This window comes from Sorex araneus, chromosome 1, assembly GCF_027595985.1.
Source record: "Sorex araneus isolate mSorAra2 chromosome 1, mSorAra2.pri, whole genome shotgun sequence".
Taxonomy (NCBI): domain Eukaryota; kingdom Metazoa; phylum Chordata; class Mammalia; order Eulipotyphla; family Soricidae; genus Sorex; species Sorex araneus.
The window spans coordinates 383,061,857-383,079,127 of record NC_073302.1 but is presented as its reverse complement, the minus strand read 5'-3'; the positions used below and the strand labels follow the sequence as shown (position 1 = coordinate 383,079,127).

At 42.1% G+C, this 17,271-nt stretch overlaps 1 protein-coding gene across 2 annotated transcripts in view; it reads left to right on the top strand.

Moving 5' to 3' along the window:
* The first annotated feature begins 5,790 nt into the window (after positions 1-5,790).
* Positions 5,791-17,271, top strand: part of C1GALT1 (core 1 synthase, glycoprotein-N-acetylgalactosamine 3-beta-galactosyltransferase 1) — a 41,513-nt gene continuing 30,032 nt past the window's right edge. For both annotated transcript variants that reach the window (XM_055120617.1, XM_055120614.1), the window contains exon 1: positions 5,791-6,018. The gene's annotated coding sequence lies outside the window, so the exon portion shown is untranslated. The remainder of the gene's footprint in view (positions 6,019-17,271) is intronic.

Below are 17,271 nucleotides of genomic sequence, written 5' to 3'. Positions count from 1 at the left end.
ACATTTATTTATTTCACTATGTCTGTGTTCCAAAAAATAGGGGTAAGTACAGCTAAATGATTCTGACTCTGGACCTCTCCTGAGGTTCAGCAAAGATGGGCAGGGATAATATTAAGTCATTGATTAACTAGGCTAGAGGATTGACTTCCAAGTTCATTCATATAGCTATTCTCAGGAGTTCTCATTTCCTTAAGACTTCTGCTTATACCATGATAATCTAATAATGTGGGCACCTCTATAAGGTGCCTGAGTATCCTTATATAACAACTACCTTGTTCCAGCAAATCAGTCCCAGAGAGATAACGAGAAGAAAGCTGTCATGTTTTTTATAATCCCCCCTAAAAAGTCAGACTACAGCATTTCTTTAACATTATATTTATGAGAACAAGTCAGTAAGTACCAAAAAAACTTGAGATAAGGGGAAAGAGTTTCCATTTGAAGAAAATAGCAATGAATTGCTGACATTTTACAATGACTATAGAAGTGAATAGGATTTAATTTAGCACTGTAGCACTGTTGTCCCGTTGTTCATCGATTTGCTCGAGAGGGCACCAGTAACGTCTCTATTGTGAAACTTAGCACAGCAGGTAAGGCGTTTGCTTTGCACACGGCCGACCTGGGTTCGATTCCTCTGCCCCTCTCAGAGAGTTTGGCAAGCTACCGAGAGTATCCCACCCTCACGGCAGAGCCTGGCTAGTTACCTGTGTCATATTTGATATGCCAAAAATAGTAACAACAAGGATTTAAGTTAGAGAATTTAATTTATTTCAAAATAATTTGTTAATCTAATTTGAATATATGAGAGTTGAAGGGGAAACTAAACTAGAGCAGGAGAAATGGCTCCAAGGGCTGACACACGTGCTTCACAGCAGGAGCTGGGAATAGGCCCCAAGTAACCGTGGGTGTGGTACAAAAACAAATCATGGAAAACTACTAGAGAAAAGGGTGGCTTCTTATTTCCATTTTCATCCTTTCCTCTCTATTAAAAAATTCTACACGTAGTCTTTAATAATTGTTGACTTCTTCAATCAGATCAATACAAATCCAAACAATAAAAACTTTAATTTCAGGAATTTCTTTACACTCACATATCAACAAATTTAGGAATAGGCAGTTCAGAACTGGTAGGCAGCCTGACAAAGCAATCATAAGTCCAGGCACCTCTGGTCTCCTATATTATTTATAGTGTATGAGGTCATTGTTACTCTGATTAAAATACGGCCACTCTTTCTCCCGGAGCCTCATGCCACTGTTCTAGATAGGACAGACACAGGTCTAATAGCTAAGGGACATTTTTTTTATCGAGTTCTGAGTCCATTTTAGTAATATTCACTTAATTCTGTTGACATGTCACATGGCCAGTCATGCTTACAGAGTCTAGCTGGACATATTATTACCCTCAAATGATCAGAGTTCTGCAAGTAAGGAAGAAAGGATACTAGTTTAAACAATTCACAGAGTCCATTCTCCTGCTCCAAGTCACCCTGAACATACACCTCTGCTCTAACCTCTGATATATATTACTGAAACACCACACCAGAGAGCTGAGATTTATCTTGTTTTCAAACAGAAGAATCTGGTAATTTTGAATCCCATAAATAAAGACTATATATACTTATAATATTTAATATACTTATATGTATAAGGGTAATATACTCTGATAATTATTTAAACCAATATTTTTTTTTCTTTTTGGGTCACACCCAGTGATGCACAGGGGTTACTCCTGGCTCTGCACTCAGGAATTACCCCTGGCGGTGCTCAGGGGACCATATGGGATGCTGGGAATCGAACCTGGGTCAGCTGTGTGCAAGGCAAATGCCCTACCCTCTGTGTTATCACTCCAGCCCCTAAGCCAATATCTTTTAATATACATATACCTCATGTGTATATATATATATGTATTCTTAAATATAAGAATATGCTTATACAAAAAGGGATAAAAATGGTGTGATTGCTATTTTTTAAAAACTAACTATATATAGTAGATAAGATATATATGTACCACTTTAACTTACATATATATCTTACATACTATACTTAAATAAGTATTTTGTTAAACTACCTAAATAGTCTTTTATGTTTACTGATAATATCTCAAATAATACTGTCCAGAAGAATTTTCTGTTAGGAAGAAAATAGTCTTAGTTCTTTATCTGTGCAGGGGCTGGAGCGATAGTACAGCAGGTAGAGCATGCCTGGCACATGGCTGACCTGGGTTTGATCCTCACCATCTTATATAATCCCCCCAAGCATTGCTAGGAATGATCTCTGATTGCAGAGGCAAGAGTAAACTGAGTATCACCAGATGTGGCCCCTCCTGCACGGCAGAGTCTTTTGTCTTCCCTGCCCTGAGCAGACCTGGCAGTCGAAGACCTCTGGAACCCAGCCACAGTCATGCTCAAGGCCCCTCTTCACACGTTCAGATGAGCCTCAAGCGTGAAGGAACTGGCAGAGGAACCCAGGTGTGTGGGACTCGGGGCTGAGGTCTCCCAAGTGTGCTTGGATTGGGACTGGGCCTCCTCCTCCTCCACCCAGACCCCCCTTTTTACAGTAGCTAGGCAGCCACACCCACAAACTGCTACCCCTCCCCCCCCCCCCCCCCCCCCCCGCATGGTATAATCCCATCAATGGCCAATATCCAGAGACTATAAAACCAAGCTCCTGGACATTTTATAGCTTAGTTCTCTCCCTCTCGGAGAACCTGGCAAGCTACCAAGAGTCTCCTGCTCATATGGGAGAGCCTGGCAAGCTCCCCGTGGCGTATTCATATGCCAAAACCAGTAACAATGATGGGTCTCATTCCCCTGACCCTGAAAGAGCCTCCTATGCGGCACCTTTGGGAAGGACGAGTAAAGAGAGGCTTCTAAAATCTCAGGGCTAGGATGAATGGGGACGTTACTGAGACCGCTAGAGAAAATCGACGATCAACGGGATGATAGTGATATATGTACATATATATATTCTTAATTTGTGGAGTTCAGAATTCCCAGCATTCCTGTGGTGCTGGGATTGAATCTGGAGCTCTTCCATGTAAAACAAATGCTCTACCGCTGTGCTATGTCTTTAACCTTTAAACACATAATATTGTGCACATATATATATTTATATATTACAGTGAGTACAACTTTCTTTTTTCTAATTTATAACAATAGCTAATATTGTGATTTCTAGGAACTTCCAGCAAGGTTATTTTACAGTTGTGCAAAGGTACAAAAATAAGGTTTACCAATAACAAATAACAGTAAATACTGTCTACAACAGTAAAAAATTAGGAGGAAAAAACCCCCACTAATGTCAATCATTAGAATATTAGTTAAATGATAGCATATCCACGTAATGAATATTTTGAAATATTTAAAAATGTTATTCAAATGTTGTTCAGTGAGAAACATTAAATAAGATTCACCTAATGAACTATTATATTTATATTTGTGTTTTTCAGTCTTAGAAATGTTTGAAAAAATGTAATATGAACTTTTAAAAGTGTTTCTCACTAGGCCAGAGAGATAATATTGCAGGTAGAGCCCTTGCCTTGCATGTAGCTGTAGCTGATCCAGGTTCGATCCACAATACCACCTGTGGTCCCAGAGTCTCACCAGAAGTGATCCCTGAGCACAGAGTCAAGAGTAAGCTCTGAGCACTGTTGGGTGTGGCTCCCAAACAAAAACAAGTAACTCCTCCCCCCCACCCCCCCACTCCCCGCAATGGTATCACAATATTATGGAATGTAGAACTATTTTAGAAGTACTTGTTTGAATAAGTACTTTTTCAAGTACAGTTCTCATGAAAGTAATAGCTACTAAAAACAAACTCAAAGGGCAGGAGGGGCAGTATAGATTTGGTATTATTCTTATCAACATTCCTATTTGCCAGGAATTTTCTTAGACCTGGTGTAGATGAACTTTCTTACATTTTCTCACTCAGAAAAAATGTTCTTCTTTATTCACCATCACTTTAAATAAAAAATAAAAGGAGATAAAGAAATGTTTTGTTTTCTGTTTGGAACACTATGGCCTCTGAAAGGTTCTTCTCTGCCTTTTTGACAATGGAAGGGAAGGGGTGAGGCTGGATAAAAACCTTACACACTGGCAGGAAAGAGAGAAGAGGATGAGGTAAGGGATGTAAGGGGAGAAGTCAGTGGCACAGGCCAGGCCAAGTGCACTGACCTGGATATCAGGAAACTTCCACTTTTCTTCTTAAAATGACCTACCTTTTCTGACTTCAGTTTTCTCATCTGAAAAATGAAACGTTTGGATAAGAATCAAGATTTTTAAAAGGTGACTTTAGAAAATTCTTTTGAATCTATTAATAGTAAACTAGACTAGACTAGAATCTAAACAATTAAAGGGAAATAATAATTTATGTGTTATTACTTCTCCTAGCCATGTGTAATTTGTCAAGAATATACAGCTAATAAGCGCAAGAACCAAGATTCCAGCTAGAGTCTGCAGTCAAAAGTTCTGCAGAAAAGCACTAAAGGAGGTCACTTTGACTTTTGGGCCACAGGAGGCAATGCTCAGGGGTTACTCCTGGCTTTGTACTCAGAGGTCACTTCCTGGCTGTCCTCAGGTGATCATATGGGGGGACGCTGGGTATTGAACCCTTCTAACACCGTGTGCAAGGAGGGCGACTTGGACTTAAATGGTCCCCCGAGTCCACCAAGAGTGATCCCTGGTGTGACCCCAAAGAATTAAAAATAAAGTAAAATATTAACAAAATATTTTTTTAAAAGATACAATGGTAGTTTTTTCCTTCTTAAGTTAGGCCTAGATGAGATAACATGCTGTCATAAAAGTCCTATTACCTCTCTCCTGTCTCCTGTAGGGCTGCCTCAGCTTGCAGACAGCCTGCACTCTCTATTATTGGGGGGGGGGGGGGAGAGTTGGAGAGGGGTGAGATGTGGAGGTGACTTACTACTGGCTCTGCACTCAGGGATCACTCCTGACAGTGCTGGGAGACCCTATGGGATGCCAGGCACTGAACCCAGTTGACTGCCTGCTAGGCAAGCGCCCGATCCGCTATACCATCGCTCCCGCCCCTGGGCTCTTTATCCTAGAGATAGTTTTCTGATATAAAAATCCTGTGCCAACTGGACCTTGGCACAAGTGGAGTTTAACAAACGGGAGAGAGTTTGACGAAGTCAGGGGAATTGCCCGGCAGCACCCGAGCACTGAGAATCCTTAGCTCATGCGTTCCTACAGAAGGCGGTGTGGCATCAGTAACCGGGTTTTAACTCCTTCCTGGTTCACGTATATTTGCCCGGCAACGCTTTGCATGCCTCACCTGGCCGTATTTCTTTTCATTATGGCCAGAGGAGGTGGGGAGGAGCACCAGGGAGAAGAGCAGGGTTCAGAGCAGGCTGGAGGTCGAGCCCAGCCGTGCTACCAACTCTGATGGTCACACAAAGATCCCTGAGAGCATCTCCGGTCTTAACTCCTGTTATTTCAACTGCTTTCGTCCCTCACCGAGCTCCAGAAACTACTGCCAGAGCCCGTGCCTCCCAAGCTCAGGAAAGAGGGAGCACGGGCGAAGAGGGTGGGGGGGGCCGTGGGGGCAACGCCAAAAGCCGCAAGCGGGCTGAGACCAGAGCTCACTCCGGACCCCACTTCCCAGACCCCATCGCAGAGGGGCGGAGCGGCGCGCGGCAGCCAATCCCCGCGTCCGCACGTCGCCGTCGCCCCGCCCCACTCTCTCCCGCCCGCTCTCGCGGGCTGGTGCGGCCGCGGCGACGTCAGTGCTGGGAGACCCCTGGGTGGCGGCTGCGCCGTTGGCGGGCCGCGGCCTGGATGCGCTACGGGGAGGGGAGGAGCGAGCGGGCGGGAGCGCGCGCGGGTCCCGCCTCGGCCGCTGCTGCCGCGGCTGCCCGGGAGTCTATCGGGGCGGCGGCGGGCGGCCCCGGCTAGCGGCCGCGAGCCACACTTCTGCAGCTGCCGAGGGGAGCGAAGTTGCCGGCTCGCGAGTCGTCCCCCTCTCCGCCCCCCAGCAGGGGCGAGAGGGAGCCGCAGTCCCCGTCAGGTACGGCCGGGGGAGGCGCCCTCAGGTTGTGGGTCCAAGGGCTCGGCTCCCCTTGCCCTCCCCCTCTCAAAGTGTGTGTGTGTGTGTGTGTGTGTGTGTGTGTGTACACGCGCGTGTGTGTGTGCGCGCACGCGCTCGGGGGCGAGGAGGGGGGCAGGGAACGTGGAGGGTGGGAGCAAATCCAAACGCTGCCAAACAGGTGTCTCGGGGTCGCCGTCAGTGCGGGTTCCTGGGGGAGGCGCGGGCCACTTCCTGCCCCCGGCGCCTCGGCATCCCGGCCCGGGCGATCTCCCGCCCGCCCTCCCGGGGCCGCGGACTTGGTAGCCTCCTCGGGGCTTGTGTGGGTCCTTCCTTTCCTGCCCTTTAGCGCCCCTCGGAGCAGCGCTGCCTTGCCGTTAGGCGGCGACTGTGAGGTGGGGCCGGGCGGGGGGGGGGGGCGGGGGGGCGGCTCCGCTCCAGCCCCGACCGCTTAGCGGTCTTCTCGCGCCCGGCCTCTTTCCGCCACCCCGGAGCTGTCGGGGAACTCGGAGTTCCCCGTCCCTGCGCCCCACAGTCAGCACCACACGCACGCACTCACGCACGCACACACACACACACACACACACACACACACACACACACACACTCGACACCCGTCCCCGAGTGCCCGCCGGACACTTGTTCACTCCCCCCCTCCCACACACACACCGGACACTTGTTCACACACACACACCGCCCCCCAGTGCCCTCCGGACACTTGTACACACACACACACACACACAGACCCCACCCCGTCCTGACACACCCGACACCCATCCCCGAGTGCCCGCCGGACACTTGTACACACACACAGACACACACACAGTCCCTGAGTGCCCGCTGGATACTACTAGTTCGCTGGTTCCCCCACCCCGTCCCTGACACACTCCCGACACCCATCCCGACATACACACACACACACACACACACACACACAGAGCGTACACACACACACCGGTCCCCGACACCCGTCCCCGACACACACAACACACCACAGACACACTACACACACACACACACACACACACACGCACACGTCCCCGATTCCCCGCCGGATACTACTAGTTCGCTGGTTCCTGGAGCTTCAGGTTTCGTCTCTGGTTCACTTTTATCAGTTTCCCTGCGTCTGTCAGAAATGAGCAAATACCTGGTGAGTTTCGGCTTTGGGTGTTCCGAGGAGGATGGATTTTTTTTTTTTTTGGCGGGGGGCGAGGAGGGGGAACGGGATTTGTTTTTCTTTCCCCTTACTTGGGATTGGGAGGGTAATTTGGGAGGTGCTGACGAATAGTTCCTACAGGTTTGAATTTGGTAAATTTAGGTACTCTTGAAAAAAGATAAACATGATGGGAGCGGAGGCAGGCGGGGTGATCTTGCAGACTTCTAATTTTCTTCCTATATTTCTTTTAAAATAAAACTAACACAAGTGTGCGCTACGCTTTGGAAAAGTTGAGTGAATTCATACTCTTGTAAATTTGCTGTATATTTAGTGATGAAGCCTTTTAATGCTTTAAGATTGTCATTATGCCAACCAAAGAACTGTTCTTTAAAAGTGAATTTAAAAGTTACTTGCAAAGTTAGAGCTTTAAAGGATCAGAGTGAATAATTATATCCATGTGAAGGGCAAAAATATATTTCTTTACCAAAAGTTGAACATAGAACTTAGATATCTGTGGATGCCAGGGAAAAACGGCTATGCATAATTTCAAGTAGTTTGATTCTGGTATATATTTAGGCTGTTAGGAATGTGAGTTAGGAGGAGGTGTTTAGATTATGTCTTTCCACAGTTCTAGCAAATAAATGTCAAATGAGCCATGTGCATACAATATATTGTTCTCTAAGCATTATAAGAATTTTATTTTCTGCCAGCCTTATCGATGTGCAATGTAAGTTAATATATAGTTTCAAGTTGTAAGTTTCCCATATGCTAAGTATGGCTCCTTTACTGTTCCTTACAGAATTTGATTTTTAAGCGCTATTGGAGAACAATGAAATGTCTTTAAATTTACCTGGAATTTGTTGTTTTATATACTAAGATTCAGCATTTGAAAACAATTACTGGTTACTACCTATTTAAAAATAGGTATACTTTTTTTGGGAATTCCCTGCCATAGTGGCAGGGTGGGGTGGGGGGAGACGGGACTGGGGAGGGGGGGAGGGATGTTGGGTTTACTGGTGGTGGAGAATGGGCACTGGTGAAGGGATGGGTTATTGAACTTTGTATGGGGGAAACATGAGCACAAAGATGTATGGATCTGTAACTGTACCCTCACGATGACTCTCTAATTAAAAATAAACTAATAAAAAAATAAAAAAAATAAAAATAGGTATACTTTTTTCTTAAATTTTCTTTTTAAAATTATTTCTTTTGGGAACACCCAATGCCCACTGCAAGGCTTCCTGTGGTACTGACCAGTTCTCAAGAGGATGCCTTGCTGCCTTCCCTGAGACCAGCTGGGTGCTCCTGCCACCTCCAGGACAACATTTGCATGCTGGATAGGGCTGGTGTTGCTAGGAAAGGAGCAAATGTGGATTTGTCTTTATGAGTCAATTCAGTAGCCACAAATTCTTAGAATTTTGTCACAAACTTAGAAGTGCATATAATGAATTAATGTGTACGTAGCCATACCCATGTAAAAATCTGCCATTAGGTATATATATGCTGTTTACAATTTGTAAATTTATTTGTGCAAATGGGCTGGAGCAATAACACAGCAGGTAGGGTGTTTGCCTTACATGCGGCCGACCCAGGTTTGATTCCTTTGGCAAGGTACCGAGAGTATCCCATCCCCTTGGCAGTGCCTGTCAAGCTACCCGTGGCATATTCGATATGCCAAAAACAGTAACAACAATTCTCACAGTGGAGATGTTACTGGTGCCCGCTCGAGCAAATTGATGAGCAATGGGATAACAGTGATACAGTCATTTGTGCTCATAAAAAAATAGAATTATGGTATACAGATTATATACTTTTACAATTGCATTTGATAAATCAGTGGAATTCCTGTGACAGTGTAGCTCAAACCAACATTAAATGGAAAAATAGATGTTTTGATACTGAAATTCAGATTCACTTAATTTTTTTTTTTTTGCATTTTGAAAAAAAATTGCTGCCATAATGGACAGTGCTCAGAGGTTACCCCTGGCTTTGCACTCAGGGATCACTCCTTGAAGGGCTCCAAGTACCATAATGGGATGCCAGGGTTCAAACCCAGGTCTGTCACATGCAAGGCAAACACCCTACCCACTGTATTATCACTGTAGCACTGTCGTCCATTGTTCATCAGTTAGCTTGAGCGGGCACCAGTAAAGTCTCCATTGTGAGACTTGTTACTGTTTTTGGCATATGGAATACACCACGGGTAGCTTGCCAGGCTCTGCCGTGTGGGCAGGATACTCTCAGTAGCTTGCCAGGCTCTCCGAGAGGTTCAGAGGAATCAAATCGAACTCGGGTTGGCCACGTGCAAGCCCATCCGCTGTGCTATCGCTCCATTCCATATTATTATCATTGATTCCCTCAAAAATTTTTGCCTCAGTAAATCAGGTAAAAATGTTGAAAATTATATTATATACAAGACTACTGTACAAATTATAGCAAGGTGATTAAGATATGACAAAATTCATTTACATTTTTGTGTGCTGAAAGTCATTTTATCATTATCTTTCAAAAGAAAACAAAAAACAGAACTAATGAAGAATTGCTCCTTAAGAGAAGTTAGCATTTTTCTTAAGTCTAAATATGCATTTAATAAGTACTTAAATTTTGACTTTGTAGCTAATTCAAATGTGCAAAGGGAAAAAAATAAATGTCCAAATCTGTAATGTTGAAATTAAGAAGTGTCCCTTGGACAGAAAAATATGTATGTGAATATATGTAATGTATAAAATATATAATAAAATATATATGAAAGGGTGAACACATATGAAATAGGGAAGCCCAGAAGAAGGCAGGAGAAACCAAAATCAAAATTTTAATAATTTATTTCAAATCTGCAGTATGTTGAACTTACATGTTGGACGGACACAGCGAGGGAAAGAAGAGGCAGTATTACAATTTTGAGCATCTGAAACAGGAACTCTCATTAGTTAACAGTATAAAATTGTATATTGGTATACTTTTAAACTGATAAAATTTGTGTTTTTTTTTTTCTTTTTGGTTCACACCCGGCAATGCACCTGGCTTACTCCTGGCTCTGCACTCAGAAATTACCCCTGGTGGTGCTTGGGAGACTATATGGGATGCTGGAAATCTAACCTGGGTTGGCTGCGTGCAAGTCAAACGCCCTACCCGCTGTGCTATCATTCCAGCCCCCAAACTGAAAAAATTTGAATAATAAATCAGATAAAGTCACTTAAGTGCTGAGGTTAGAACAGTAATCTCAGTTTGTTTAGCAGTTGTGTAATTTTTCCTTTATAGGGCTCAATAAATTTTTAGTACCATAGAGCATATAAAAAAATTTTTTTTTTTTTTTTTGCTTTATGGGTCACACCCGGCAATGTGCAGGGGTTACTCCTGGCTTTGCACTCAGGAATCACTCCTGGTGGTGCTCAGGGGACCATATGGGATGCTGGGAATCGAACCCAGGTCAACCGAGTGCAAGGCAAACGCCCTACCCACTGTGATATCATTCCAGCCCCCAGAGCAAATCAAAATTCAGTGGGACCATAATAGGTAAATTATTTGTCTGAAGTGCCAGGTTGAGTAGAGAAAGAATAGAAGTTTCTGTCCCGGGGCCAGAGTTATGATAGTACAGAAGGCTGGACACTTGCCTTGTACATCGCCAACCTCTACCAACCCAGGTTCAATCCTGGCACCTCATATGATCCCCTGAGCCTGCCAGAAGTAAGCCCTGAGTATCACTGCATCTGGCCTGGATACTAAAAGAAAAGGAAAGAGTCTGTCCTCATTAAGCTTAACATTCTAAACATGGATTCTCAAATTGCAGTCTTGGCATCACCTGGGAACTTGTTAGAAACAAAAATTTTCAAACTCTACCCCCTATTACCTTTAGTTTGGAATCTATTTTAAACAAGCCTTTCAGGTGATTTAGATGAAGACTCATGTTTGAGATCTATGTCAAGATAGAGAAAAGACCTAATAAATAAATGAATAAGTGCATATATATGGGTGTCTATATTTGTATGTATTATAAGTTATCCAGAAATCACAGCAAGAACTAAAGATTAAAAGGGAGTGGGTTGGGGACATGGTTTTAAGGGTCTGGAATACATGCTTTGCATGCAGGAGCCCCAGGTTTGATTCCCAGCACCTCATGGTCCCTACTTCCAGGAGCTGCCAGGCAGGAGTGGGTCTTCCAAAAAAAGAAAGAGGGATTTTGATTTAATGGATGCACATGATCATACATTACAAGTTCAGGGAATCGCAGAGAATTTATCTGCTTTTATCTCAGGTTAATCATATGTCTCTATAGACATTTTTGTTAGCACTAGGATTATTGTTTTTGCTTTTTATACAGAATCATCTGGAGCTAGCAGTTTCAGTGCAAGAAATTTATTGAATAAATACTTTTATACAATTTTCTATTGTTCTGGCTTTGCGGGGAAGATCTCAGTTCATGCTATAAAAACATGAAAAGACCAGAAAGCTAATTGAAAGGGGCCTGGGTTCCATACATGTACTTTGAGCACCTTCAGGCACAGTGAAAACCCAAACCAACAAAAAGTGAGAATATATTCCATCTTTGTTTTGAGTGTTTTAAACATTGAAATTTTAGAAATATTTATTTGTTCTTGTTTTGGTACTACACCCAGCAACGCTTAGAGGTTACCTCTGGCTCTGCACTAGGGGATCACTCCTGGAAATGCTCAGAGGAGCATATGGAATGCCAGGGATCGAACTCAGCTGTGTGGAAGGCAAGCACCTTACCAGCTTTATTATCTCTACAGCCCCTTAAACTTTAGAAATATTTAGAATTTGAGAAAGACAAAAGTTGGGATGCAGTTGCTTGCTTTTTTCTTTTTCTCTTGTTATTATTTCTTGAGCAAGCTTCTTTATTGATATGAATTATTGTGTATATTTTATTTTCTTATGAACTTAGTTTTTTCCCTAAACACTTATTTTTGATCTGACAAAGGTCACCAGGGGTATGTAGATATCTTTACATTGACAGAGTTAGGTTAATTAATCTGCTGTAAGGGACACCAATCTCTAGAGGAATTGCCAGCATTTTTACTAAATAAAGAATAGACAGAGTTGTTACAGGATTTTGAAGAAGAGAGTTTAGACAAAATTTAAATGAAGCAGTTTTTGAAAGGTTTAAAGCACAGCAAGATTCTGTGTCAAGGGGTTAATTAACATCCAGTGCAGACTGAGAAGCTTTCTTAGAGTTCTCTTTCTTTGGAAATTATAAAAACAGGATAAATGTGGAATGTTACAACTAAGAAGCCCTTACCTTAAAGTTTTAAGTTGAAATTGAGGTTTTTTCTGTTTCATTAAATTATACATCATCTCTGCAAGAGTAAGGTGTTCTGGAACACTGATAAACATTTTTACACCTCTTTTCTCTATTATGTTTTCTACAACAGTGTTGATGTTTATGCTTTTGATGTACAAAGTGACACAACTCCACCATCACCAAAGGGTCAAAACCCTTTCATCTGGGCTGGATAGTGGCACTTATCTTCTACTTATCTTGTCTGACTCTGGATCCCCAAGCACCCCAAGTGGTCCCGCTGAGTCTCCCAGAAGTGATCCTGAAGTACCGTTGGGTGCTCAAAACCCAAAATAAAATAAAATAAAATAAAACAAAAAAATCACTGTCCTTATGTCACCTTTGGTCTGTCCCATCTCTCCTCACTCCCTGTTCCCCAACTTCCCTTTCCCCATACACACACACTTGTGTTGTCTTGAGTCCAGAGGTCCATTTTTATTCAGTACGGTCAGTTCCCTTTTTTATATGTTATTAATTTTTAAAAAATATTCAACAATTGTCCTTCTGTGACTTATTTTGCTTAACACTATACCCTCTAGGTTCATTCAAGTCGCAGGAAATGTAGGATTTTTTATCTGTTTATCTGTTATTTGACATTTGGGTTATTTCCAGATCTTGGCAATCATAAATAGTGCTGCAATGAACATAGGTGGGCATTTGTCTTTTCAAATTAATGTTTTCATCGTCTTAGTGTAGATGCTAAGGAGTTGAATTCTAGGTCAAATAGATACTTTTTATGATGATGGAAATTGGAAAGTCATGGCCCAAAAAAACAAATCAAAGTCAAGCATCTGCTAAACATGTTGGAACACGTAGTTCAGTTGAATTTTGCAATTTTGGAATCCAGATAGTGTATTGGGTGCTGAATGTATAGGAATAATAGTTGAAGCTGGGGCTGGCGCGATAGCACAGCGGGTAGGGCGTTTGCCTTGCACGCGGCCGACCCGGGTTCGATCCCCAGCATCCCATATGGTCCCCTGAGCACTGCCAGGGGTAATTCCTGAGTGCAGAACCAGGAGTAACCTCTGAGCATCACCGGGTGTGACCCAAAAAGCAAAAAAAAAAAAAAAAAAAATAGTTGAAGCTGTTACTTATTTTTGAACATCTCCCAGTCTTGTAATAAAGAAATGCAAACATATAATACAGTATGATAATTTTGGACATGTGGATAAACAGCCTAAAAGTGTTTGATGGGAGAATGTTATTGGTTGCTGGGGAAGAAAGTTTACAGTACATGAAAAGTACTGAAACTAAAGCAGTATTGACCAGGTCTATAGGACCTTCTGTGGGGTTTCAGGATATTCCAAAAGGGGCCATGACACAAGATATGGAGGCCAATTAGTAGGACTTGGGGCCCACAAGAGGAGAAACACTGCTTTAGACCAGTGTTCCCCAAAGTGGGTCATCCTGTATTTCCCACCTACCCTCCTGGGCTAGGAGCCTCTGATGCAATTGGGGGTCACTTTCTGCTTATTTGCTGAAGTAGATTTACAGGTGGTGCTAGTATGTTTTTACAGGGGGCGATAAACCACTTAAGTTTGGAAACCTCTTTAGACAAACTTTTTGCTGATCTTGCTGGATAGTTTCTACTACATCATGACCTTCAGGCCCACTATTTGAATTTTCATCTTAACATAATATTTCCATTTCCTTGTGCTTGTTGCTGGTTTGGCTGCATTTAAAATTTTGAGTTGTAAATGATTTTTTCTTTAGGAGTTTTTCCTTTGCTTTCTACCATAGAACCATTTCATTCCTGGTTTTATTTATAGCCATTTGCTTCTTTATCTGAAAGCTCACAGAATAGTTTCACTGAATACAGTGCCCTGACATTTCATAATAATCTTGGGATCTGATTTACTCACTGTGCTTGATATCATTAAATGATTTCAGTCAAGAAAATTATTTGAAACATTTTATTATTGAATACCTCCTCCTTAGCCACACTTCTGATCTTTATTATCAGTTTTTTCTTTTTTCTATCATCTTGCCTTTGTTGTTTTGCTTACATTTGGGGTGGCTTTAAAAACAAACAAACCAAAAAAAAACTAAAGTCTTCACTGCAATTCCTAGTTGTCTTACTTGTAGGAGTGTTTTTGTTTATTTGTTTTTGGAATTTTAGGGAGTTATATCTTTTTTTTTCTTGTGAATTTAATCGAATAGTATTATTTAATTCCAGAATAATACTGACAGTTTCGTGTTTTTGTGTAAGTTTTCAACTCAGTGTATAGTTTCTTCCAAGTTGCTTTAAACTTGGCTGAGTTGGGTCTTTCATGTTAGAGGTGTTCCAAAAAAATATCTGATGATTAATAACTCTCTCTTGCTCTCTCGTGCGCTTTCTCTCTCTCTCTTGCTCTGTGTGTGTGTGTGTAGAGCAGGTATTGAAAAACTAGTTAATATCTCTGAATTAATATGGCTTATCACAATGATCTTGCTGTAGGATGACTTAACTTTATTTTTATTTTATTTTATTTTTATTTTGGTTTTTGAGCATATTTGGAGATGCTCAGGGGTTACTCCTGACTCTGCACTCAGAAATTACTCCTGGTGGTGTTTGGGAGACCATATGGGAGGCCAGGGATCAAACCTGTGCTGGCTAACTAGCAAGGCACACTCCCTACCCCACTGTGCTATCTCTCTGGTCCTATAACCTTAAATGCTTTATACCTGAGCCTTTTGGAAATTCCAAAGAACAAAGCAAACTAAATGGTTTTTAACATCCTGAAATCACTGTAGCAGATGATACTGATGCTCTGTCCATCAGCCTGTATCTCCTTTTTCTTCCAAGGTCCTGGTTTAAACACTCACAGTATCCTAAGTGTCCTAAGTTTCTTGCAGAGACAGTCTCACATTGCCAGAGAAGTGTCTTGATGGGTTTGTTAAATTCATCTCTGTAGAAATTTGATTTCTTACCCTAGTTTGGCTTCTGTCCTTTCTTTAGAAGTTTTTTAGGGAGTCTTCTCTCATTAATAACTTTTATGATTCCATACTGATTCCAGAATTTGCTTCTTGGGGATACTAAAGATCATCCATAATGTTTAACCATAGTTGTGTGTGTGTGTGTGTGTGTGTGCGTGCGCACACACACACACGCTCGCGTGAGTGTATGTACATATATATGTGTATATATATATATATATATATTTTTTTTTTTTTTGCTGGGGGGCTACTTCTCAATGCTCTGTGTGCCAGATGATGCCAGGAATCGAACTGGGTTCAGCCACAAGCAAGGCTAGAACCTTAACCCCTATGCTGTCCCTCTGGCCCAATAGTAATGTGATATTTTGGAGCGAGATTGGATTGAGGTTTCCTGTACTAAATATTTTTGCACCCTCTAGGATATTGGTGTCAATTTTTACATGGAAGAGTTGGTTAAGTTCCTCTACTTCATGTCTTGGAATGATTTGTATGTATATATATATATATTTTAAATGATTTGTATATCTAAAATTGGTTTGGTTTTTTTAAGATGAAAGTGTTTTATACAGGGAAGTATGGACTTTTTGAATTCTGGCTTTTTGACAGAATTTCTTATTTCTTTGATATTTAGAACTTTTTTTTTTCCATGATGGGGACATCCATTTAAGTCAAGTGCTTTAATGCTGAGCTATGTCTTTGACCCTTAACAGAAGCCCCTAACAGGACCTCTCACAAGCAAGGACGGTATTATACACTGAACTATACGTCTTTAGACCCTAGATTTTACATAGAAAGTCAGCATTAGTTATTGGCTTTCTTAGAAAAATGTGTTTCATTTAAATTTATACTTGATATCTATATGTTGTATAAAGTGTTGTTTTTCTTTTATTTTGAAAATGGATATAGTTTGAATTCTTATTGATTAAACCCAACTATCTAAGAACATTTGTGAGCTAATTGAAGCCATTTGATTATAGAGATAGTTGCAAAAATTTGATTACAAACCAGAGATTGAATGACTCTCAAGAACTATTGTTAATTTAGTGCAACACCGATAATTTTGTTAGACATTTGATAATGACATGGTGTGTTGTAAGAAAACATCTGATGTAGGGGCTGGAGCAATAGCACAGCGGGTAGGGTGTTTGCCTTGCACGCGGCCGACCCGGGTTTGATTCCCAGCATCCCATATGGTCCCCGAGCACCGCCAGGAGTAATTCCTGAGTGCATGAGCCAGGAGTAACCCCTGTGCATCTCCGGGTGTGACCCAAACCCCCACCCCCCAAAAAAGTCTGATCTGTATTTATATAGATGAACAGTAGTAACATAAAAGGATGTTCACCATCTCATAAGGAAAAATAGAAATTGAAAACAGCAAGTTATCACCCTACACCTATTAGAATGGCTATTATCCCAAAGACAAGAAGTAACATTCATTGGAGAAGTTGTGATACTACACTAGTACAGCCATTAGAGAAAGCAGTATAGCAATTACCCCCCTTCCCCTCCAAAAAAAATCCCTCACAAGTAATTCATAGGGATATATGTACTGCTATACTTATTGCAAAATACTTTACTTTTTCTTTTTGGGGGGGGCCTTACCTGACTGCAATCAGGACTTACTTTGGGCTGTGCACCCAGGAATTCTCCTGGAAGGCATATGGATGGCAGAGATCAAAACCAGGTCAGTTATACGCAAGGCAAAAGCTTTGCCTGCAGAACCTCAACCCCCTTGTCACAGCAATATTTACCTAGCCAGAAACTGGAAATAACATAAATGTTGTCTCAGACAGTGGGAGTTGGACTTTAACTTGGAGGAAAATGTAGGCAGAACCCTCCATGACACTGAAGCTAAAGGCATCTTCAAAGA